The 16,102-nt window shown below is 40.6% G+C and overlaps 1 long non-coding RNA gene across 1 annotated transcript; it reads left to right on the top strand.

The window, feature by feature from the left end:
* Nucleotides 1–718: 718 nt before the first annotated feature.
* On the top strand, nt 719–4,342 carry LOC134127300 (uncharacterized). Its single transcript, XR_009956019.1, has 3 exons — nt 719–854; nt 949–1,172; nt 3,323–4,342. It is a non-coding gene; the product is annotated as an uncharacterized LOC134127300 (long non-coding RNA).
* The last annotated feature ends 11,760 nt before the right edge of the window (nt 4,343–16,102 follow it).

Here is a 16,102-nt window from a genome sequence, read left to right as displayed (position 1 = left end):
TACATAAGACAAAACTAAATAATGTATTGACAGAAAATCCATCTACATCTGTATCATTGAAACAGATACATCTTGGCAGCTAAACGTGGCTTTACACAAGTTTAGGAGCATTTCAATTGCTTCTCAAAGGACTTTTAACAATGGCTGCGTCTTGGCAAACCACAGCAAAGTGCTGACGGTGCTTATCTAAGGATGATGCCTTATGAGGGCAGTGCAAAGCAACTTCATACTAGACATTACGCCACTAGATGTGAATGTCGCAAATAGTTGTTATCTGCTCCATTTATGCTCTGAATCCTGTCGACTACACATTCAAAGCTTCATTAAGTCTTAATAAATCATGTGAACAACCGTGTGGCTTTACCTACAGTCTGCATGCAAGTTGAATGAGTTAAATATTAACCACACCGAAATTCATATACGTGGTGTCTGTCTTTTCATTCAAATCAAGTGAGTTTGACTTATCATACATGGTGCCTGAGTAAATTCCAGATAAAGTGCCCGATTTTACTTGTATTATTATTATTTATTATTCAATATTATATTTACATAAACTTTGTTGTATGTTGGGAAAAAAATATTTAGGATTTTTGGGGGATGAGGTGGTCCTCATTAAACGTAGGCCTACTCAATTATATTCTGTAGGTTGCATAAGGATATTTTTCCTTTTCCTCAAAAACACACAACAGATGATTTAACCAGTAATGTATTTTTATATTCCTGTACAAAAACCTCAACAAGAAAAAAGCCAAACGTCAATCAAGGTGCTTCATTAAGCAGCATACCGAATTTTATCCTTTATGTTTTCGACGGGAAGTGAAGACTTTGACGAATCGGAAGACGTCAAAACAGCGGTTAGTGTTTTTTTTTTTTTCTTTTCGAAGTTTAACGTCAACTGACGTTAACTAACGTAACGTAACTAACGTGAGCATGTAACGTTGCTTTCAGACACCCGGTGCTCGTGAGGCCATGAGGTTACAGCGAGCCTCCAAACCATTGACGTTAGCTAGCCTCCGTAGCCACCATGCTAACAGCATAGCAGGCGCACCACCTGCTGGACCAGCATTAACAACGTTAACTTGAACTTTACTTAACTTCAGTTAACTCTCTTCAGTCTTCAAGTACCGTATGGGACGTCTTCATGTTTTCTGTTATTTCGAAGACAACCAAAGGTCAGTTAAGAAAACAATAATACAAATTACTGCAAATGAGGTTGGTGAACAAATGCTTGCGTGCTTCTGTGAACTAAACATCCGGTCCCTTGAATTCATGGCATAGGAGAGCTTCATGTCAATGTAAAGCATATTCATATGATCGACTAAGTTACTGTTTTAATATGGTTTGACGTGCAAATGAACAAATGCATGCTTTCTGGAGTGCAATGATAAATGGGTGAATTTATTTCTTAATTGCAAGTAGGATTTGGTGCTTTGACAATATGAGTAAGCAGTGAGGAAATGAGTTGTGTACCATTTTTAAGTCTTGTCATCACTGTGAGGTTTGCCACTCAAAACAAGTAGTGATTTCAGAAAGTCACAAACAACCCACGGAATAGCTGTGCACGGCCCCACAAGCCAGAGATTGATCCTTTCAAATTGTGTATTTATAGTCTTAGGGTATTGTCGGTTATCTTGTCTTCATAAATATAAAACACAAGTGCAGGTTTCGTTATGAATACAAATCTCACAATCTGGTGGCATCAAAGCCCAACGTTTTGGTCTTCGAGCTGTGGTCTAGTGATTGTGTCCTTCCGTATTATCCTTCACTCAAGGTCACGGTGTCACGATGACCTTGAGTGCTGTAGAGTAAGTAAGTTAAGATGTGTGGGTTGAACCAAACACTGCTCACAGAAGTTAAAGAACGGCTCAAGTGGAGGACCCCTAATTTCTGTTTCCCTTGTCAGAATTGATAAGGCAAATCTTGCGTGGCCTTTTCAAGACGCCTTCATATGCACCACATCTGTTTTAAGGACCTCTTTTGGTTCTGTAAGAAGGAGCCCCAAAACATCCTAAAGGAGAAGTGGGCTTTGTGTGTCAGGGTTAATAAAAGTTTGAAGCTGTATCTTTGCATGTTTGCTGTTTCTAAATTGTCAGAGGAGAAAATGTAATTTTATTAGTGAACTTTGGATGTATCTTTCATCATATTGCTTTTTTTTCAGTTTAAGGTCTGAATACAAGTAAAGAAAAATATTCAGGGCAATGTGAGGAAAGACTCCCTTTTCCCATGGTACTCCGTGAGCATTTTAATTAAAACCTCTTGTTCAAAAACAGGCGCTTAAAGTTTCACATTACAGATATTTGAGGGATTACAGACAGCACCAATGAAAGTCAAAGATTAAATGGAAAATGCACATGTGCCAACAATGTGGCTCTTTTTTTAGCCATCACGGCTTTTTTTTTCTTACAAATATTGAGAAATGAACTGGCATTGACACGTTTCTTAGGTCCACTTGAAATGCAACATGACATTCTTCGGCAAAAGAGAAATCTGGAAGAGGTTTCTTGGCTGTATGTCAGCAGGAGCTCTTCAAGGAAGTTTTTAGATTTCAAAGAAAGCATTTGATCCTTTTCAATCACATTACCATCATTGGCCAATAACAAATGACACATTAGTAATCCATGTATCTCTATATGAATTTGTATTTATTTGATTTCAATCGGAGATGACATCATTTTCTATTGTACCATTTATCTTGAAATCTTTGAAGTTGAAAATGTACCCAGAATGACCCTTTTAATATTTGAGTTACCACAATCCTACAGACTATACAGCCTCCTCATATCCTCTGGTCAGTGAATAACTTTCATGCACCCTTGATCCAGAGTTAGTAGCTTCTTCCTCAAATGTCCTCAAATATATTGGTACGTAAAGTCGGACTGAATGCCCTCTGCCTCTTGCTCCTCCAACTCCCCGTGCCCTCGGCTCAAAGAGAGCATATAGACATTTTCAGGCGGTTAATTTTCTTAAAGGCCACCTTTTTATTGAGTAGTTTCTAGATACGTGCTTCTCATTTGGTCCTTCAGTGCGATTCAGCATTTTTTCTTAAATTAAGTAAAGAGTATTATTCAACAGAAAGTACTTTTCTTGGTTTTGTTTTGATGGGGGCCTGTGGAAGAAGTGAGGGATAGAAAATAAGTCAATGTTTACACTGCGTACAGCTCCAGAGAAAGGCAAGGCGATGATCGGTAATGAGTTCTGCCGTCGGCCCAGTAGGATTATTAAGAATTGCTACTGATAACAACACGCACTGTTTGAATTATTATATCATGGCATTTGTAATCACATCTTTGCTTTCCCTGCTCTCTTTCGGTTTGTGAATTAGCACCCTGTCAGCTCTCCTGCAGATCTTAAAAGAGGAAAGGGATGGGAGAGAAGAAAAGAAGAGAAATGACTGCGCAAGGGTTTCAAAACCAGCTATGAAAGTAATTCCTTTTTTGCTTTTCAAGATTCTGGCATATTTATGGGGCATTACTGTTGGGGCGGGCCATGTAATGGTATTTGCAGAAAGCACACATTGTTCACATCAAGCTTACAAAAGCGGAGGGCACAGCCATGGGATCATGACCCCACAGCTGAAGGGCCAGGCTGTGTGAGGCAAATGGGATCCAGCATTTGTGAGAACTCCACACAATTCTCATTAGATCCGCATTATAAAAATAAAATGTAGGAACATTACTTGTCCGAAAGCCTTGTGTAGAATGTCCTAAGGCACCAAGACGAAGCCGTACTGGGGAGGCATGATATGATGCATTTGCTTAGCCCATCAAAACACTCGCTCAGTAAGAGCAGAGGGAGAAACGACCTTAGTAAGTTGTGTATGAATGATCGAAAATGTAACTTTGATCCCTGCCGGACTCCCGAAATATGTTTTTTACACAAGGCTGTGAATGTGGAATACTGCCTGCATCATCACATTATCCTGAATCTCATCATCCTCAGCACACAGTCAATAATGTTGTAGTGTTTTTATTTCTAGAGGATTTAAGCACATTCTTACTGAGCATCAAATATCTGATCTTCGAGGAAAAACATCTTGTATATGATAGATATATATATACAGATATATATATTAAAGTAAAGAAGTGTCACACTGGAATTCTAATGTGTTAAAAAGAGTTGATGTCATACAGTATGCGTGTCGGTGAATGCTATGATGGAAGGCAAGGGGCCTGTATTGTCCCAACTCTAGAAGTGTGACCACTGACTCTTGGGGCTTTTACTATTCTCAGCTAAATGTAAAATAAATAAAAAGAAAGGAAAATGGCTGCTCCCTCGGCTGTACCCTTCGTCCCTTGCTCTTTGTTAAAACCATATCTCTGCTGCTCCGTTGCCCCCAGCTACATTAAATCCCATTAAATTCGCCTTCATTAAAGCAGTCCTCTCTAACTATTGCAGCAGCCCTGGTGTGGGCCTCTCAAGGACAGAGCAGTAATGAGGGTGGACTCGATTTAACCTTGAAGAGTACAGGTTTTCATTTCCAAATCAATAACTTATGCTTTAAAACTGCCACTAGATCCAGGCTATAATTTTCAAGCATTAATTGTGTGGATCATGTTTCTCCAGCAGTGAGAAGCTATACTTAACTTTAAGCCGCAGTGTAGATATTGCATTTATCATTATTTGGTTTCCCTTTTTTATAATAGAAATTGACAGCCTGCACATTTTCTGTATTAGTGATGTTGTGGCCTGTAAACACTTTGCTGCACGGAAGGGACAACTTGGAGATTTAGTTTCAAAGGCGTCAAAGTCTCATAGAGTGAAAGTCATTAGGCTGCTCAGTTAAACCAAACATAGGGCGACATGCTGGAATTCCTGCTTCTTCAGAATCGAGTATTGCAGCACGTTGGCATAATTCTTGTTGAAATAATTAATAAAATTCTGTGCAGATGATCAGCAGGGAAAACCTTTTCTTACCTCCTCCACTTTTTAGTAGGTTATAATACGTGGTGGGGTTTGCCGTCACTGTCATATGATTCTATGGAAACCATTAACTTGTCCTGCGGTGATCACTTCTGCCCGACATGTTTGTAATGTGAAATATTGGATCCTTTAATAAAATGGGGACGGCTGAGGCAGTGGTGATCACTGGAGCTTAATTTTTTAATCAACTTCTCTGTTAAACGAAGCTTTATTAAATTACAAGCTCACACAGTGGGAGTAGGACACAGGCAGAGATGGCCCAGTGTAAGGGGAAAAAAAGAAAAAAGGATAATTAAATAAAATAATAAAATCCTTCGCTAACACAGACTGACGAGAATGGGAAGGAGAGGAGACCCAGTAGCCATTTTCAAGCTCTGGTTTCCTTTCAATCTTTCTCATTAGGGTCTCAGGAAATTTACCATGTGAAATTATAGAAAGATGAAAGGGATACAATGTCTACAAGATGTTGATGTGTAGTAAATGGAGAGACATTCAGGTTTTTTTCAACATTCAAATTCACCGGAATGAAAAGCGCTCATTGTTGCTGCGCTGCCGACAGAAAGGTTGTCTGATTACATTTTGTGAAGCTTCGGCAGTTTTGTTTGAGATTATAGGTCTGAGAAGGCAAACTACATTTTCATCCTTCACTGCGGACCCAAACCAACAGCACACTATTTTCTAATCTTCTGGTTTTATTGCATTTGAGAGCAGTGCCCCTCATGCAGAAACTTCTCAACTACTCCTTTGTCCTGGTTAAAGGTTGGCTGTGATGCTGTGAGTTTTGGTAATGTGGCAGATTACTTTGGTAGCTTTAAGGATGCTTAGCTTTACCTATCAATCTCCTCCCATGACCATTAACACCATGTCAATGTAGAATGTATATTGTGTATTGGCAAACAATCATCCAAAAATGAATATAATTTTACTTGAATAATAGATTGTAGTAACTGCAGCAGATTTTATAAGACTTCACCCTTTATATATTGAAAGCTTTTTTCTTCAGTCTAACGTTGTCATGTTGTGCATTTCCCTATCGTGAAACATTGTTCCTTTACTCAAACATGTCCAAACTAGAATGTGGCCAAGTAACTCTATACTTAGCAATGCTTTTAACGAAAACACAATTGGTGCAAATAGTGCACCCGGTTCGCTCATCCCTCCACAGCATGAAATCTGATGACAGTTAGAAAATCTTCCGCTGAACTTCAAAGCTGAAAATACGGTCAACTCATATTTCAGCGCCTAACATTTTGCTTTCACTTAACATAGAGTGTATAGTTGGAATTATTTTGTTAGCCCAAACCTCTTCCAGCCAAGGCTCTTAGGTTTTACACTCGTACCCAGTACGATGCGAAATTGCAAACACTTTTATGTCTGTCTGTCTGTCTGTCTATCAAACTTTATAATGCTCTGATTTCTACCCCACTGGCAGTGTCTTTTAATTAGATTATACTAGAGGAATAACCAGAGTTCAGAAGGCCAATTTGTGTCCCAGACAGTGTAAAATTTTCTGTCACATTGCAGCCAAACCAGAGCAGGTGAGAGCAGAAATGCTCCTCAGGCAGAAAGCAGCTGACTGCTCGCTCTCTTTTACCGCTCATCTCTTCTTCCAGTTAAAAATTAGGCATGAAAGGATAAATAAACACGTTATTCAACAGTCGGTAGGCCTTTTGTATTCTGTAGAGAACAGTGGTGTTGGCCAGCAGTGAAAGCATGTTTAGTGTATGTGCGTTATGTATTAACTGACTGGGTTCACTCAGTCCTTATACTGATTATGACTGAGCAAGAGGTCTACAGCTGGGTGCAATACCAAATGATAAGAACATTTATTTCACCTGGTATTTTGCCATTTGTGGGAGTGTACCATGTACTACAGTTGTCAAAATCGTGGTTTGAATAAACTTTATGCGTAACAATCAGGCTTCTTCATTTACTGTGTTCGTAATGTGTAGTTTTGGATTTAAAATCCTAACTTTGTGTTTAAATAACCAATGAACACAGCCAAGTGAACAGCTGCAGGTAGTTAGAGCTGGCCCGGGATCGGCCACAGCGTCTAAGTAAACATGGATGGTTTCGACAATCAACAACATTTACAAATGCCGAAGAAGGAAGCTACTGAATATGTGAAGAATGTGCAGTGGGAATGGAAAGCGTAGAAGCATGAAGCCAGCAGATGTTAAATGAAATGCATGCGGCATGTGGCTAACAGGACTGTGGGTTTATTCTTCTGATGGTGGACCCAGGAGTTCTCGAGGGCCAGAGGACAGCTGTTCCGGGTTAATACTTACAGGTTTACATCCAGCCAGCCATACCTAAAGATTTTCTTCCATATAGAGTTCCTTCAGGGGAAACTGACTTTAGTTTTGTTGCATATCTCTGGGCTGTTACTGTTGTTTGCCGCAGCACACAAACTAAATTATAGTCCTTTAAATCAACCAGGACCTAAGAGTTTTCAGCAGAGTACAATTGGCTGTTTCACTTTAAATGGTTGGATGAAACCAAAGCCTTAAAGACTTATGGCCCCAGAGGGGGTGGGCCGTTTCGAAAGCCCTGAATATTTTAAATCCAAGTGCCAAATGGTTCTACTTTAAATGGCCGAAAAGACTTAAATGATTGTCGGAAGGAACTTTGCCAGTTGTACACAAAAAAGGGTCTTAATCGAAACTCTTGTGTTGCAGTCCTTAAGAGGTGTTGCATTGAGACTCTCCTGGATCTTTGGCTGTTGCGTCAGAAACATGTCAGTTTTGAACTGTAATGTCTGAAATCATTTGCACTAATGGGTGTAGATATTGGTTCTGACTCACAAAGCAATGAGTAATTCAAGTTTCGAGCGTATATTCTTCATATTAGTCACAGAAATTAACTCTAACGATCACTTTTTTATAGCTGAAATATGGATTTCAGAGGCAGGAAAAAACATTTAATTAAAAAAAAGAAAACCCATTGTAATATAACCCATCAAGGTAAATAGTCGTTACGTATCTCAGGGTAGAAAACGTGAGAATAACCATTTTGTAATTTTTTTTTTTTTTAAACTAGCTTTTGTATTTTCTGATCCAATCGATCTATGTAAAACCCTGATGGATTTTCATGAGAGCCAATAAGTGAAAGTGATAAAGTACATATGGTCTTCTGTCCTTCACCCACTATCTACTCGTGCATGTAGGACTCATGGCAGCGCGTCGTCTTTACCGTCCTCGCTTCCAACCCCTTTAACTTCTGTCACACCTCCTCCCACCAACCCAGGTGTGTCTGTTCAGTCACCCCACTAATGACTGCAGGTTGGGTAGTTTATTATCACTTAATCGCTGCCGTCGGCTCCCATCAGGGTTTAAAATGAATATTGCACAGCTGTTTCCCCGCTCGCATTAATTTGCACCTTTTTTTCTGACGTCTTTTCATCTCTTACCGTGTCACATTTGTACATGAAGTGGCCTCATGGTGGTGATCAAGCTCCTTCCTAGCTCAGTACTTCACTGTACACCCAATTGTGGCCAACGAGTTTTAAAATTCTCAAAAATTGTGGGGGGAAAAAATCTGGCACACTACAGCACAGATGAAAGAGAGGAAATTGGATAGTGTCTCATTTAGTAGGGTTATATCATGGACTTTACTTTGCAAAGACAGGGCTAGTTGTGTCAGATAAGATGGTGCATATTCACCCCAAAGGCTTTCCCCTGTGGATTCAGTCACAGGGAAATATACATTATATATCTCATGTTAAATCATGTTTAAATGCGGCAGGGTTGGGGAAAATGGTCAAATTTCAATTTAAGAAGTGATGTTTTTTTGTGGCTGCGGGGATGTTGGACAAAGTTGAAGCCCTCCTTTTCCCCGGTGGTGGGCTAGAATCATTAGTTTTAGTTTTTGAAGTGTTTGGCCTTTTGATGTTTCTATGTTCTCTTTAGGCAGCCCAGCCTGAAGGGTATTTAATATCACCCCTACAAATTTCCAGTTAGGAATAATTTGAACTGAGCATCTGTCAAAGAAACAGCCATTAAAATACATTGGTCATGGTTAAAGAGGCATAAAATGAGGCTAGATTAGACAGTGCACCTTTTTTTTTTTTTTTGAAGGCTGGGCCTGGCCGAGTTGGGGCCAACCCGGGGCACAGCGACCCGCCAAAACTGCTCCTGCTTCCAATTCATTAAGTAGAACCATCTAACGCAGCTGGGATTCAAGCTCTCCCCTGGCCGCCCTCCTTGTGGCCAGCCATGCTTGATTCTGCCACTGTGGCATGGCGGGGATTGTCTTAGGTTCTCGGTTACGTGATATTTTATTTATGAATGTTCAGGGGAGGCGGTACTAGATTATATTCCTCTATCTCTGATGCTCTGAGTGTCAGGAGACTGCTGTATCCCCAGTGTCCTCACTTTAAACATTCCCTTTTCTGTTTCTACTTGGGTGTGCAGGACAAACCTTTATCAGTGTGTGCAATCTTAGATTATGGCTTCTACCCAAGTTAATCTTGAAAGAGCATGCATTACGTCCCATGAAAGAAAGAGCCTGTGCCTAAAGCAACTTACTGGTCGTTTCAAATGTTGAGCTTTCCCCCCCGCATCAACGCCAAAGTTTCTGTGATCTATATTAACTGCAAATGTTTCAATGTGAGACGGGTGTTTTTTTTAATGATTTTCTAAGAAAAACCAGTCAACATGACCTCTGCCAATAATGCAAGCGCTAAGCCTTCGACTGCCGATGTGATCCATCCAGCTGTTTTCTCTAGAGATTGATTATGCTGTAGTAGTACTGGCCCTACATCGACCTAAATGTATTACTGTATAATACGTTATTGTAAAGTAATATAACTTGGGGGGAAAAAAAACCCTTTTTGAGATCATAAGACATATCTTTTTCCAACAATGATTTTTAAAATGACATCATCGTGCCTTTTGGGGCGTCAGATGAGAAAATGGTTGCAGATGTCGTAGGGCGCAAACAAACGGCTCCTGATATTTAAATTAAAGCATGTATTGGATAATCCATAACCCCATTCCACTATCACCAATTATGTATTGTATTGGACAACTCTAAATTTGCTTCAGGATTTGTTATTTTTTTTCTCCTCCTTGACATGGTTGCCCTTTTTCAATTACACAATGTTACCAATGCAATTAACCCTAAGTATGTAAGACCGAAGTGCTAATTGTCTAAAAATAGTCATCTCCATGATACTGTAAATAGACCACCTAATGTGTGTAATCACTAATGAATTTCCAATGTCGTACCAAATGATTGTCTAAGATCGGGATCATTTACTTTGCACAGGACAAGTTTTTATATTCTGTTTTTTTTTTTTCTTCTTCAGTATACCTCACTATATCAATCTGACAGAGGTAGTGGTCTCTATGGAGTGAATTAGTCAAGTTTGTTGAACCACTTGAACGATATCGGATATGACAAATACAATCAACTTGATTAGGTCAATGTATTAACAATCAAAGGGGAAATACTAATCATCAGTTGGTGGCGCATTGCTTCCTGTAAGCGTTCAATGGGAACTGTTGGTCGCTGATGTTTTGGTTCGACCTAGATGACTCGACTCATAGCATTTAATGCTAATGTGTGTGTGATGTACACCTTCAAGTTCGATTGGGTGTTAAATAACTAGGAAACGGGGAGTAGTTAATCGGTGTGAAGTTGTAACTTTGTCCTCTCTGCCTTGGCTTGTCCTGGTGGTGGGAGGAGACGGTGTCGGAGGTGAATGTGCTGTAAGTGTGGAACTACTGTGAAATAGGCTGTCGGGGTTCATTAGCCCAAGCCGTCTCTATCTCAGGAGGAATGTGGCAAGTGGTTTAAAACCAATTTCCATTACCTGCCTTCATTTTATTAGCTTCCGTACCATTACCAGGGAGCTTCCCTTTGACAGTTGTTCCTCCTCACTGTCTTGTACTTTCAACTGATCCCTGCGGGAGCAAGGTTGTGAATCCTCACGTATCCTGTTCCCATTTAATCGACAAGCACTGTACCTTGTGCTAAAAGTGTCTCAGTCTTTGATTTTATATATATATATATATTTATATATATATTACACTGTGGTTCCATGAGTACGGTCATTTTAAAGTGCAAACGGGGATCCCAGCCTAGTTTGAATTGTCACTAGCTGCTAACTTTTGAATCAGACCTATTGTGTTTTGATAACTCTGTGGTAGCCAGGGATGTGCCGTGTGTGTGTGTGTGTGTGTATATATACTCACCGTGATATCTGTCCTCAACATGACCCCAGTCTACACTTTTCTCGCAGCCTGAGTGAAGAAAAAGTATGTGAAGTTTGTGAGACGCCCGTCTCCGTGACTGCGACTTGGGAGCACAGGGAAATGGAGAAGGAGGTGAAAGGGCAGGTGTCTGCCCCAGAACTTAATTAGAACGACTGGATGCTTTGTCCTCTGTAAAGTTGCTTCAGGCTTTCTTTAATTGCCCCATTCCCAATTTCTTTCAGCAGTCCTTTCTTCAAAGTTCATTAGTATTCGTTGTGCACGAGCATTTGAATGTTGATTTTACAGGATATTTTACTTTACTCTACCCCAAACTCTTTTCTTTACAAATTAACCCAATCTGATTACTGCTTAAATGCAGACTGGATAGATTTCTAATGCCCCCCCCCCCCCTTAGAAATGTGTCCTCCAATTGCATCAGTCATCAGCCTACCTGAAGAGCTCAGTAATTGACTGGGCTGATTAACTTACTACCGATATGCAGGGTTACAGGATTAATAGGGACTCAAGAGACACCGAGACCTAGACCTGATTAAAATATGATCATACGGTTTGCACACTATGGAATCTCTTTTGGAATTCTCTCTCCATTTGGTTTTGTGGAGGCATCGAGCACAAGTTCAGGCCTTGGTTCTTTATTACGGCTTGTTTATTTACTGATGGTTTTGAGTGAGTGACCTAATAAGAAGAATTATGAGATCAATCATCGATTGATTCAGCATTTAATAAAATCCATCAAGGGAATTCGAGCGGAGGTTTTGATGAAATCAGTATGTTTTAGGCAATTAACTTACTTTTTGAGATTCATACGATGGTGTTGCCAAATATGTTAATATTGTAAGAATGCATTTAAGAGAAATCAAAATGTTTTGGTCTTTTCTCTTTGCCTTGAGCTTTATCAGCAGTGTTTATCCCAGAAAGCTGAGATTAACCCCGCTATAGCACTGACCATCATTCATTAAAACTAATCATGCGTAAAATAAGATTGATAGATTTCTTTCTAAAAGGTTTAGAAAACCAAATAGAAAAGGAATTATACATCCTGATACAGGATTTAATAGACAGGCATTTAATTCAGCTCCTTTTCGAAATAAGGTAAGGCAAAAAAATCCTCCGGTGCTAATAATAGGCCTCATAGACCACATTTCTAACAGGGAACAGGAGTTACGCCCCCATTGGCGCACACATCTACACACAATCTCTGCAAACTGCATACACATACAGTAACACAAAGTCCGCACTGCAATATAATATCTGGTCTATCTAGTTGCTGAGAATAGTTAAATCCTTGGTGGGGGAAGCACTCTGTTAGTAGGATTACCATAGTATATGCCAGCCATCTCTCTCCTTATTATCACTTTTTCTTTTTTTCTCAACAGGCGAGTCTAAAGCCAGTGTTTTAATGTTCAGCTCTATTCAATCCCTAGCTTTTACACTGGATAAGATATTTATTTTAGTTAATCACGTAAGCATCCCACTGAGCTCAATATCTTCAGTAGTCGGTAACAGGATTATGTGTATGATGGGTGAAAGTCGGGGCATAAACATATATTTTATATATATATAGACGGCATTTAAGAAGTATTTTTTAAAACTTTATAACACCTTTGGCTGACAGCTGTAGTCTGTCTGGAATACATTTTGAATACATCTTTTGCACTTGGACCCTGAAGTGAAATGGTGCTTGCCTTTACCGATGCCTTACAGAATAGACATCCTAATAATTTCACATAATAATGTCCTGTAACATTGTTGCTGTACCTCTGCTTGTATTTCTTTGACCACTTCATCTACAGCTTTGGTGCCCCCCGCATAGTTCCCTCAAGAGTGAACTGTGTACCTGCTGTTTTAAAGGTTCATTTTAAACTTACAACTGAGGCTGACACCCGTGGAACCCGGCCTTTGATTGATTGTTGGGATCATTGATCTAATTTCGCAACCTTTGAATTTCCCCTCGACATCCTTCCTTTTTCTTGTATGGCGTGGAGTAAACCTAATTTCCGTGTGCCTCATGCAGGGCTTTGCTCTGCAAGGTGGGAAAATGGAGTGAATAAATAAATAAAGTAACACAAGAAACAGGTCTTTCACAGCGGCACAGAGATTTTTATAGACTGGATCAATTAGATTTGTCTTATTTGGAACGATGGGGCTCCGTAACTCAATAAGAGGTAATGTGGTTGAAAAGGCCTCTCACTGTGCGGCTATTAGGTGAGAGAATGTTACCACCGCAGCATTAACATGCAGGGATTACGGAGGCATACAACTGGTCTGAGCCAATTAGAATCAAGAGCTGCCTAGCAGGCGAGGATGATGGTGGGCATCCCGGCTACCAAGGCTTGCTGCGAGAAATTCGAGGACATCACAGGCAGGACTTGATGGAAACCAGTCGTGCTTGACAGAGGAGTGGCGTGACAGTGTTTTTTAGTTTTAGTATGGCTGAGCAACAACTCATGAGACATGACTCATTTCAATACCACGCCTGGCTATGAATTATTTTCTCTCATTCCTTTAATACTATAACATGATGTCTACTTTGGAATTGTGTACATTTAGACTAAAAGGATTAATCAATTAATTAATGTAAAAACCGAGTTTAGAGATTGATTTTAGAGAGCAGCAAGGCTGAAGTAAGGCCCCATAACAAAAGCACAAGTACTTGCTTTCTTTGGAAGCCCTAGAAAGGCCCCATCTTAGGATCAAAGTTTTCAAGCTGGCTCAAACATTTTTTTGGGAAAGACATGCTCTGAAAGAGATCGTTAAGATCAATTCAAAATTCTACAGGGAACCATGGGACAGAAACAAGCATTGGTGTGATGCTGTATGTTGAAACCAGTGACGGCCTAACCGCTGCATTCTAGAGTGACTTCTTGTGGATGAAAAAAGCCTGACTTTTTCCAGGTCAGCTTGGGAGAAGATTAGTTTTTTTTTTTGCATGCCCAGTGTTTCTTTTGAAGTTGCTTAATTAACTCGAAATGTCCCTGCTAGCATTTACAGCATGGTCAGGTGAGCTAATTTGCGTTATAGCCTTGACTGGTATGCATCCCCACTACCAGTCACCTCAAATCAGGAGGGGCACAGAGTTCGCTCCCAGACTCGACGGTCCTTCCATGTGAGGTTGACGTGTGTTTCACGCTCTAAAGTTATGCGTCTTGGATGAATCGATATCTATGAGTTACTTGTTGGTGTGAACGTGAGCTGGAAGGGTTGTCTCTTCCATGCCTCGCACTAGCCTGTATAGTTAATTCCCTATTTAAAAAAAAAAAATACATTTCTTCACAAAGACTTCCCAAAATCTAGGCTTATTTCCTGCCTGTCGGCTGAATTTCCATCGTTTTGCGTGCGTGTGACAAAGAGAGAGAGCGAGGCACTTCCTTATCTGAACTCGGATGTGTCACTTGCTATGTCGGAGAATGGTGGAAACACAGCGTGCCTCGGGACATTGTAACAAAGTCCCTTGTGCCACCAGCCCCCCTGACACAATTACCCACTCATGTCTAATTGGCATTTGAGGCTTCTCTGCTTGATCGACCATGGCCACATCAGCATGAAGTGGCAGGGCAGCGTTTCCCAAGCTGTGACTTAACTGGTATCACGCTTTGTTACTCTCCTAGCTGCTTACATAATTTGCTGATGTAAATTTACCCTGCCTAATTAACATCGTCAGCCTCTCATTTGATGTGAACAGACATGGGATGCATCCGGTCCCTGGTGCCGCTGTCCGTTTTGCTGACTTGTGAGTGGCAGTCCCTGGGCCTGTCTGTTGACTGCAGTGCTGGAGTCGATGCTACTTGGCTGAATAAATCCATTACTCGGTACATACACAAGTCAGCCTCGGCGTCTTCAGTCGACAAGTGGGCTTGGGCATGAAACTAACTTTCCAGAACTGTCATGGATTAAAAAATTAAGTTCATCTCAGTTGTTGGTTGATTGGAACTGAGCACTTAGCTTGGTATTGGTTAAGACAATGGAGCCTGGACCCATTCTGACGGAGCGGCCTCGCTGTGGAGAGGAGCTCTGTGATATTTGAGGTGACAGCACTACAGACAAATAATCATATACTCCCAATTAGAGTCCCTCTCTGTACTTTATAGTCCTTGCAATGCTTAATGCCCTGTTCCCACAGAGCCATCTCTGGATGCCTACATGGTCATTATTATCTTGTGTGTTCATAGATGACAAACGTCTGGAATATTGATTTGTTAACCTTCAAAGCGGGGCCATTAAATGTCGACGGCAGAATTATTTAAATTTACAAATTTAGGATAATGTGCTCAGAGAGTGGTGTGTGTGTGTTTGGTTTTGTTTGTCCCCATGTAGTAAGGATAGATCCTGAGTTGTGAACTGTGTGAGACATCAACTTTCACCAATTAGCCGTTATTGTGACTCTGTGTTGGATGACAACGGTTGGGTTGTACAAGCCGTGGTGGATGCTGAAGCAAAGACTGATGCGTACCAAGCCAGCCACTCATTCAGCCAGTCAGGATATTAGATCAGACTGGTGGTTTCGTGATGGTGGCAGGGTCAGTGAGCATCTCATTCGCATACCCACCACCCCGCTCCCTCCCACCGCCGCTCACCCATTTGCTTCTCTGCCGCACTGCAGGGTAATCAGGACAGTGACACTTTATGAGAGAGGGGACGACAAAAGGATTTACACACAAAGCCTGGCAGAGGAATCTCTCATTTGCCTCCAGTTTGAACCTGAGTGCATAAGCACTAAAGTTTAGTTCAGCCTAATTGTTTTTGTTGGTTTGCATCGGATGATTCAGATGCTGACTCACTCATGATTGTTTGTTTTTTTTATTTCTTCATTCGCTGCAGTAAGCATCACAGATTTCTCAGCTTCTCAGTGCCAACTTTCTTGGAAATAATAGTGACGGCCGATTGCGCTAACTCATGGTACTTCATAGCAACAATATAAATTTGAAGAATAACCCATATATTTATATAAGGAGTAGAAACGATAA

This window comes from Pungitius pungitius, chromosome 4, assembly GCF_949316345.1.
Source record: "Pungitius pungitius chromosome 4, fPunPun2.1, whole genome shotgun sequence".
NCBI lineage: Eukaryota > Metazoa > Chordata > Actinopteri > Perciformes > Gasterosteidae > Pungitius > Pungitius pungitius.
This window is presented reverse-complemented; position numbering and strand designations above follow the sequence as displayed.